The sequence below is a fragment of the Primulina huaijiensis genome, chromosome 3 (genome assembly GCF_012295235.1).
Source record: "Primulina huaijiensis isolate GDHJ02 chromosome 3, ASM1229523v2, whole genome shotgun sequence".
Lineage (NCBI taxonomy): Eukaryota > Viridiplantae > Streptophyta > Magnoliopsida > Lamiales > Gesneriaceae > Primulina > Primulina huaijiensis.
In genome coordinates, this window is record NC_133308.1 from 18,435,985 (window position 1) to 18,445,646 (window position 9,662).

Sequence of the window (9,662 nt, forward strand, 5' to 3'; positions counted from 1 at the left end):
GATGAGAAGCAGCAGAAGTTCTATGTGGATGGCTCCTCGTGCCAAACTAGCATTGGGTTTGGCATCTTGATGATTTCACTTAGGGGAGAAGAAATAAGTTGTGGCTATCAAGTTGGAATTCCGAGAATCAAATAATCAAGCAGAATATGAGGCCCTCCTGCTTGGATTAAAGGCCTATCAGAGCATGCGAGTTTCACGAGCCATTTTCTATTCAGACTCTCAACTTTTGATCCAACAAAGCAATGAAAAATTCAAAGTGAAAGGTGATAAAATGATTAACTATGCTCAGGCCCTCAATCAAGCTCGAGAAGCTTTTACCGAGCTCATCATTCAGCACATATCCTTGACAGAATAGAAAGATGGATCAATTAGCAAGAATGGCTAGCTCTCTTGACCGACCTCTCAGCTTGGAAGTCACTGGTCAAGAAATAGTACTATCAAATAGAGCACACTAAGGAAGTTTCTGTGGATATTAACAGAAATAGATTGGAGGCATGACGTTTATCAATATTTGAGTCGAGGAATCCTACTGACCGAGCATAAAAGAAAATGGGAAACCAAGAGAAGAGCTCTTAATTTTATCCTTTTAGACAACACATTGTACAAAATTTCTTTCTCCCAACCTCTCCTAAAATTCTTGGGAAATGAAGAAGCGGACTACGTGCTTCAAGAAATCCATGAAGGGTATTTCGGGAACCATTTGGGCATCATGGCTCTAGCTCGGAAAGCCATGTTGGCTAAATTATTCTGGCTTACTATAAAGAAAGCTGCAACTGTGATATTAAAGAAGTGCCAGAGCTACCAGATGCATGATAACTTGTAGTGAAAATTGGTCGAGCTCATAAATGCTGTCATATCACCTTGCCACATCGACCAGTCGAGTTTAGATAATGTTGTCCTTTTTCCTTTGGGAAACAGGGCAAAGGAAATTTTTACTTGTGAAAACTGATTACTTCTCGAAGTGGATTGAAGCCAAGGCATTAGCTCATATCACAGAAAATGAAGTACTAAAATTTCTATGAAAAAATATTGTCTGTTGTTTTGGTGTACCTAGGAGACATATCTCGGACTAGGAGACATATTTTTTGGTCGAAGGTGCAAGCTTGGTGTAGAGATATGAAATCTGGGCAGATATCCACGTCGGTAGCTTACCCGAAGAGTAATGGACAAGTGGAGGTCACCAAAAGATCAATTGTATAAACACTTAAATCCGGCTCGGATTGACCAAGGATGGATTGACAAACTGCCAAGTGTTTTATGGTCCAATCAAACTACCGAGCGAGCTTGCACGAACAAAACCCCTTATAGCATGGTATATTGCTCGTAGGTCGTCCTGCTAGCAAAAATTAGTCAAGATAATGTATGCATTATAAGCTCTGATAATGAAAATCTATGAGATATAGATTTGGACATATTAAAAGAAAAAAGAAGCCCAAGAAACTATCTGACTCGTGGCTTATTGCGAAAGAATGGCTCGAGTTTAAAATAAGAAGGTCTGACCTCGATCATTTGAGTTGGGAGATTTAGTGATGAAAAAAAAATTTTATTAAGGGGAAAAAGGAAATTTAGATCCAAAGTATGAAGGCCCATTAAAGATCGTAGAAAAAGTAACCGTAGCAGCATACTACTTCGAAGACGCTTAAGGGAGCTTGTCATCTCCAAAAATATTATTCATAAAAGTGCTTGCACCCAAGTCAGTCAGCCTGATTGTTAATTTAACTATGTTTTTGTTTTACTCAGATTTTATTTTTTAAGTTTGCTATTGTACTCTTACTTTGGTTAGAAATTTTGACCAGAGGGTTATTTTATGCGAGGTTGCTTATCAATATTCTAACTCGATAAAATTATTTAAACAAATTGCAAGTACAACACTTGTTGGTTGTGGGCTCTTGAATCGTGATACCATCAATATCACTTTAATTTACAGTAGTGGAAGCTTATACAATCCTTGACTTTACGAAAGATAACAAAAATCTGAATTCAACATAAAAGACACAGTCTTGCTAGTACATCATTTCCATAATTTCCATCCCATTTGGAGCCCTGTAATCTTGTATCTAGAACTTACAATAAATAGAAGGAAAATAGAGGTTAAGTATCTGTGACTTAGTGAGAAAATAAACTGGCTTATATGTTTATAGCAATTCAAATGATTATATATCAGTACAATAATTCAAAATAAGATAACATGTATCAGTAATAATGTGTCATTGAGATAATATCTTGTCAAGTGATGTAATGATTATTCAGGATTCTGAACTAGATTGCGTAGACTAAAGAGGTGGCTCCCATCAACATTCGGTCTAGGACTTTTTCTCACGTACGCAAGTATGATCTATACAATCAATCATTTACGAGTAAGTGAACTCATGTTTTCGAACCAAATTCATGTTATTTAGATGAATCATATACCAAATTTTAAACTTCTTGTTTGTTGGACTGACTTTTCAGGCCGAAGCCGTGTTGTCCAGTGGACTAGCAATCCGGTACATAGACCGTTGTCCAAGGCTCCAGTTATTCAGTCAATAAAATCTAATCAGTAACTAGTCAGGAACCAATAGTTCTAGAAGTTCAAATATGTCGAACAATATGATTACTAAAATTTGAAATGCAAAATATGATACAATATAAATGAATAAGCATTAGTTATGAAACTTTGCAGTAAGTTCTGGACCAAATGGAAAAATGATATATAGAAAGAAATCCAATAGAATAACCTCATGGTATAAACCATATGGTCAAAATCCTCACCTTGGTAGCTTAGTTTTTCATCTCGGTTTCAATTCCAAGCCAAGATAATGTCCAATAAATATAATTTGAGTGATGTCACACTAATTATGATCGGTAGTCGATGTTTGAGGCTTTAAAAATCATTTTCATGCCAAACTCGTGCTAGTTAAATATTTAATCTTTAGAAATTCATATTAATTAAAATACAAGTCCATAAATTACCAAAATTTCCAAAATTGCCTAAAAATATTGCATAAGTTGACTCAGAAATCCATGAAACATTACGTCGTGTGTACTACACGCGTCGATTTGCTAGGGCGTGATTGAGCTCTGACCTCCATGCGTGACCGAAAAATTTACAGTGGATTTGTTTCATGCCAATCTACAGCTTCTGTTCATAAATTTTTTTTTTTATGTTTAGCCAATTAACAGCAAATTTCGAAAAACTAGAATAGTGATGAAGCTCACTTCCGATTACCAAAAATTGTATTTTGGACGACTTTAAGGACGATTGGTGAGCACCATGGTAAACTAGAAATTTTTTTGAATACTTTTTATTTTTAAAGCTAATTGAAAATCATTCAAAAAGTAGGAGTTACATAGTTTACAAGTAGTTACCTTATAACAAACTTTCTAGAATTTTTTACAGAATTGTTCGTCTCGAATCTTGATTTTATGGGAGAAATCTATGGATGATTTTGTTACACCACCTATACACTTTAATTTCTGGGAGTAATCGTGGTGTTGTGTAAATATTTCAAAATATTTGAAGATGGTTGTTATTTTCTCCAATTTTTCTTCTATTTTTCACTATTTTCCTACTCTAATTCCTCTCTTTTTCTCCAAAGCCACAAATTTCACTTGTTTAATTTGATGAAATGCATCATGTGAGGCTTATTTATGGGCGAATTGAGATGAGGTGAGTCGCTATTCATAGCCAAGTGTTGGCCTAAATGAGTGGCACAGATTTTCTATAAAATTAATTACTAATAAATATTTTTCATTAATATAATATTTAGACACTCCAATTATTTCTTTTATATGTGCATATTATATTTATTAGTTTAGTATATATATTTTTATTTATTTGATATAGTATAATTTTATGTAGTTTGTAATTTTGTTTCATTTTTAGGTCATTTGCACTAAAAAAAATTTCTAGAATCACTTTTCTCCTAAAATAACTTTATAATTTTATATATTTAACTTACGAATATTATTTAGATGCATTTTTATTTATATCATTCCAAGCCTTTTAGACATTATGTAGATTAATGTATAGGCCAATTTTTTATTTATGTCAAACTTTTCACTAGACTAAATAGTTTCATTTATTATTGTTGCTATTTTATTGTTATTGTTATTCTTATTCTTATTATTATCCAATAAATTACATTTTGATTAAACATATCAACATTTTGGGTTGTTACATTGGTCATCTCACGAGAAGGCCTTAGGGCAGACAAATTACAGAAGGACCGACCAGCTCGGCATCCTAAAGTCCACCATAACCTGGCAGTTATAAAGCCTAGCACAGCCTGACACATTACAAAGCCAAATTAGCTTGGAAAAATTAAAAAAGCCTGACCAGCTCGTCATCCTAAATTCTAGCACAATCTGCCCGGTTATAAAGTTCAGTCAGCATAGCCTAACACATTACAAAGCCCAATTTAGATTGGAAATATTACAAAACCCGACCATCTCGACATCCTAAGCTCAAAATTTTGGTGTGTTACATTGGTCATCTCAGGAGAATGCCTTTGGGAAGACAAATTACAAAAGTCCGACCAGCTCAACATCATAAAATTTAGTACAACCTGGCTGGTTATAAATCCTAGCATATCCTGACACATTATAAAGCCCAACTTATCTCGATAAAATTACAAAAGCCCAACCAGCTCGTCATCCTAAAGTTCAACACAGCCTGACATATTACAAAGTACAACTTAGATTGGCAAAATTACAAAAGCTCGAATAGCTCGGCATCCTTATGTCCATCACAGCCTGACACATTATAAAGTCCAACTTAGCTTGAAAAATTAAAAAATTCCGACCATCTCGACATCCTAAAGTCATGTATAGTCTGGCCGGTTAAAAAGCCCAGCTTGACATTTTACAAAGCCCAACTTAGATTGGAAAAATTACCAAATCCTACCTAGCTTGGCATCCTAAAGTCCAAAACAGTCCGGCCAGTTATAAAACCTAGCACAATTTTACACATTACAAAGCCCAACTTAACTTGGCAAAATTACAAAGCTCAGCTATCTTGGCAACCTATTAAGCTCAATGCAAAGTTAGGGCAATTACAATCCTGACAAAGGTCCTACTTGGGTTAGCAGTTCAGTACTTAATAAAATTCTAGTACATTTTACTTACTTTCAATTACATCACGCACAGAAGCCCTTCCCGGTTAAATAGTTTGTGAACTTTCAAATATTTCACTTTTTCCCTAGTAAATGCCCTGCTCAATTTGTTATTATTACCCTTAGTGAATTTAATCATGTTAATTAATTTTTTTACATGCTACTCGAATAGCAGGGGAAAGCAAATTGCACGGGTTATGGGTTTTATGCATAGAAAATTTTCAGAATCAATTTTTACCAAAAAATAAAAGGCTCGGGTGATGAGGGAAAATAAATTTCATTAGAAATTCAAGTCCTGGTATTACAACTACAAAAAAGAAAAAATAATAAGGCTCCTTTGACCCAGGCTCCTCTGCTTCTTCCTCCTCAGCCACTTCTCCTTCCTCAGGAAGGTCATCTAAGGCCTTCTGCCAGCTGAGGAATGGAAATAGGCAAGAGACAACCTGACGAACTAAAACATCTTAATATCCAAAAGAAAAAAAGCAAAAATGATTCCCGTAGTAGAGGCAAGCGAAATGAGACCAACCTAAACAGTGAAAATGGGGTTGTGGGAGAGCAATACAAGCGTCATGCTGCTAGACGAAGCAACTCGAGTGTTGCACCCTAGATAGGGAAAGTCCAGTTGCAAAAGCATCACTAGCTTACGCTCTGACCATGGGATTGTTGAAGAATGAGCCGACGATTCATGGGCAATGACTTGGTTAAGGGAACCCACCGGACCCGTTGCGAGTCTTCATAGGGCAGTTGTCACTGCTTATGGACTGGGTGATCTATCCATGACCAGGATGAAGCTTGAGTGAAACTAAATGAAGGTCAGAACCAACTGATGTTGAAAAATCAGCGGATGAGTTGTGGTTTGGGGTGAAATACCCTTGAACCATGCAATGTATAGATTGACTTTGCAACGTCTCGAAAATTTGAAGGTCCACGTGAACCACATGCATGCAAGTTATCAAATTTCTTATGTATTTTAATTAAAGGATTTTAATTGCATAAATTAATTATGTCAGACATGTTTATATGTTTAGGAGGTAGTTTTCTACTTGAATGCATTAAAATTGTGTTGTAAAGGTTAATCGATATGCGATCGAAGAAAGGAGACCGGAGACCACATGAGGGGAAATATTTTTATTAAATAATTCAATTTAATTATTTAATATATGGTATATGATATATTGAAAATGGCAACTTTTGAGGTTTTTTTACACTTCGAGTCGTATTTTAAACCGACAATCAAATTTTGACAAAAATAGAGACGTTTTGAGAACTCGACTAATATTTTTAAAAACTTTTCTAAAAAAAATATTTTAAATATTTATTAAAGGGATTAATGGGCCTATTATACTAGATTTATGGGCCTAAGCTTATACCATGTATTACATATCAAATTTTAAACTAATAAACCCTAACCTAAAGCACTAAACCCACGCCCCACCCCCCCTAAATAATACTAGGACTCTTTTTCTCCATCAGAAACACACACTACACGAGGTTTTTGAGAGGAAAGTAACGAAAGTTTGAAGGGAAATTCAGCAAGGGTCCATCTCCGCCAACGTTCCTCGCATCGCAAGTTGATTTTCGAGCGTAATATACGCAAAGACACGCCTTAATCTTCTTTCAAACATCTTGCACACCATATTATGTGTTTGATACATGCTTGCATGAAAAATATGATAAACATGATATATTTTCGTTTTTATGGCTATACATGCATAAAACTAGTGTTTTCATCTTGTAAAACTCTTGGTATGATGCCCAAAGGGGCTGCCATGGTAGGACTATGGGAAGAGACGTTTTTCAACATGTTTAAGGGAACATGAATGAAGGTTTAAGTGCTGAACAATAGGGTGAAGCATGCTGAACGAAATTTGAGTTTTCATGTAACTAGGGTTTCGGTTTTGGGGTATAGGGAGGCTTAATCCGTGTGAGGCTATAGGGACGTGATCATGGGTTCTAAAAGGGTTGATTCATGGCCATATATGGCTCAAGGAGAGGCTGGAGCAAAGCCTAGGGCGGAGACGAGAGGCTTGGATCGCATAAGGCTTAAGGGTCACGGGTTGGTGGCTGTGGGTACTAGGTTTTTTCAGCTCGGTCCATTAGGGTCCCTAGGGTTTGGACATGGTCCTAGGATGATCAGCTAGGGTCTGTTTGGGCTGGTTAATGGCTAGGGCCGAATGGGTGCAAGGTTGGGAGGCTAGGGTTTTGTTCAAGTTATGGCAGAAAATTTCAGAAGCTTTCTAGGCTTGTTCAAGGGTTATAGTTAGCTTGATTTGGGTTGTATATGGTATAGCTAGGTGTTATTAAGCTATGGTTCAAGTTTGGTAAATTTTGTTTAAGTTTCGAGTCCATACGAGTCAAAACCGGGATGTATGTCTAAGTTTTAAATACAAATTTGGAAATTAGTCGAGGAGCTTAAGTTTACGTCTAAAAATATTTATGGGTGTATTTTAAGGTGTCGTGTTAAGTTTGGATTGATTTGGGTCGTCGTTTTAAGGATTAAGTATAAATTGGGAAAGTTAGGGTTTCAGGGACAAAACGATCATTTTACGCCTGAAAAATGTTAGACATCCTGGAAGTGCTCTAAGTACTGTAATAAATGTTAAAATATTTATTTTAAATGTTTATGGGATTTTATGATGAAACGTTAATGCTAAAAGACATGTTGCATTCTTGGTTTAAAAGAAAAATGATTTATATATGCTTGAATTTTTATAAATAATGGAAATATGAAAAGTTGAATAAGGTGAATTGATTCTAACTAATACGATGATACGTAAGGCCAATGCTCAGTTGACGGGTGAGAGTGTCGCTGATGTCCCGCCGCTCAGTATTGTGGTTACACGTAGATGGATACATCGATCTTCAGCTGATACGAAAGTCACAATTAACGATCCAAATTTAATAAAAGGAATACTTATACGTATATGATGAAAAAGGGAAATATATATGATGAAAGAAAAAATGTTTAAGCTATGCATGTTCATGAAAAGATATTTTAAGTAAAAGTATTTTCACTGATTATTGTGAATATATATGTATTACTTGTTAACATAATTAAGGTTTGCTGAGTCAATAGACTCATTAGGTGTGATCAATGCATGTGAGCATGATATTAATGGAGGACTTGATGGTTGAACTAGCTGGACTGAAGATGCACACAACCCAAGGGAAAAGAAAAAAATTTATAGTATTTTTTAAGAAAAACGAGTAGTGGACGTTTCAGACTTAATCTCCAAGTAGGACATCTTGTTCGGTCAACTCTATTACATGTAGTGGGTATGCTATGAATATATAAAATATTTCTGGCTTTTTCGACCTTATTATCCTTTTTGGATATCCCAAATGAAATTCGTGATGAAGGTTCCAAACCTTCTCTATCGCGCGTTGAGATTTTATAAAAAAATTGGTCTTGGGCACAAGCTCAACTTCTTTGATCAGGCTACCACCCTGGTTTAGCTAAAGTAGGGATTCACTACGGAAAGCTTCTCGTTAAAGATGTCGCGTCGCCGCATTCGTTCAGTTGGATCACCAAAGATGCGTTGATGAAGGCTAACATGATTGACTGAAACGGGAGTCTCACGAGGGATTTAGTAGTTTCGTTGCTGCATATTCAGTTGAGCACATGTGACTGAGTCGCCCATACCTGAGCTTGAGGAAATTTTTCAACTACTGACCGAGAAAAACAAGTTCCAGAGGCATATTCCATTCATATCGATTCGGTCTCTAGGTAGCAATTATCTCAAAGTTGACACAAACAATCCCTGAAACCCAGCTCAAAAAATTCTAGTGCCTTCTCTGAGTAGAGGACTTCGAACTCTTCGGACTTTAGAAACTCTGCCTTCTTGTTTGTCCAAAGATCCTTGGCTTCCTGTCGTTGGCCCAGCAACTAGCTCTCCAAGCAAAGGTTCTCTTTTAATAGTTGGGCCTTCTCTAGCTCGACCAAGGCAAGTTGCTCCCGAGCATCTTTAAGCTCGGCATAAAAAGTAGCCTTGTCCTCGGATTCCTTTGCTTCGGAGGTCCTGCATCAGCTCCACAATATCCTTTTGGTATGACTGGACACAGGATCAGGCTCGGGCTTCTGCAGCTCAGTAAGTGTGCTCCCTGACATGGAGAAAAGCCGCATAGTTAATAAGGTCAGAAAGAAAAATATTCCTAAAAGTTACACAGGATTGAGGGAGGGCTTGCCCGGAAGAAGCCGAGAGTTACCTACTCATAAAGCTCCTAGTTAGATGATTGCCACACTATCTTAAGATGTATCTGAGATGAAGTGCTGCATCAGACTCTGGGCTAGTGGACATGATGGGTTTTGGAGCAAGGACTCCTCGGAGCCGTATGTGGACCTCTCACCCAAGGCAATGATGTAGGTGGCGAGTCCCCTACCTCAACCACGGTGCCCTTCCCAACATCCTGATCAATTTTTGAGGATCCCTTGAGCTCTTTTACATCATCAAAAAAGGGGCCCGATCCCAGATGAAACCTTCTTAACAGGCTCAGAGGTCTTCTTTTTCCTCCGAACAAACTTCTCCAAGGACTCAGGAGAAGCGTGCTAAGATTTTTCAGCCAATTCAG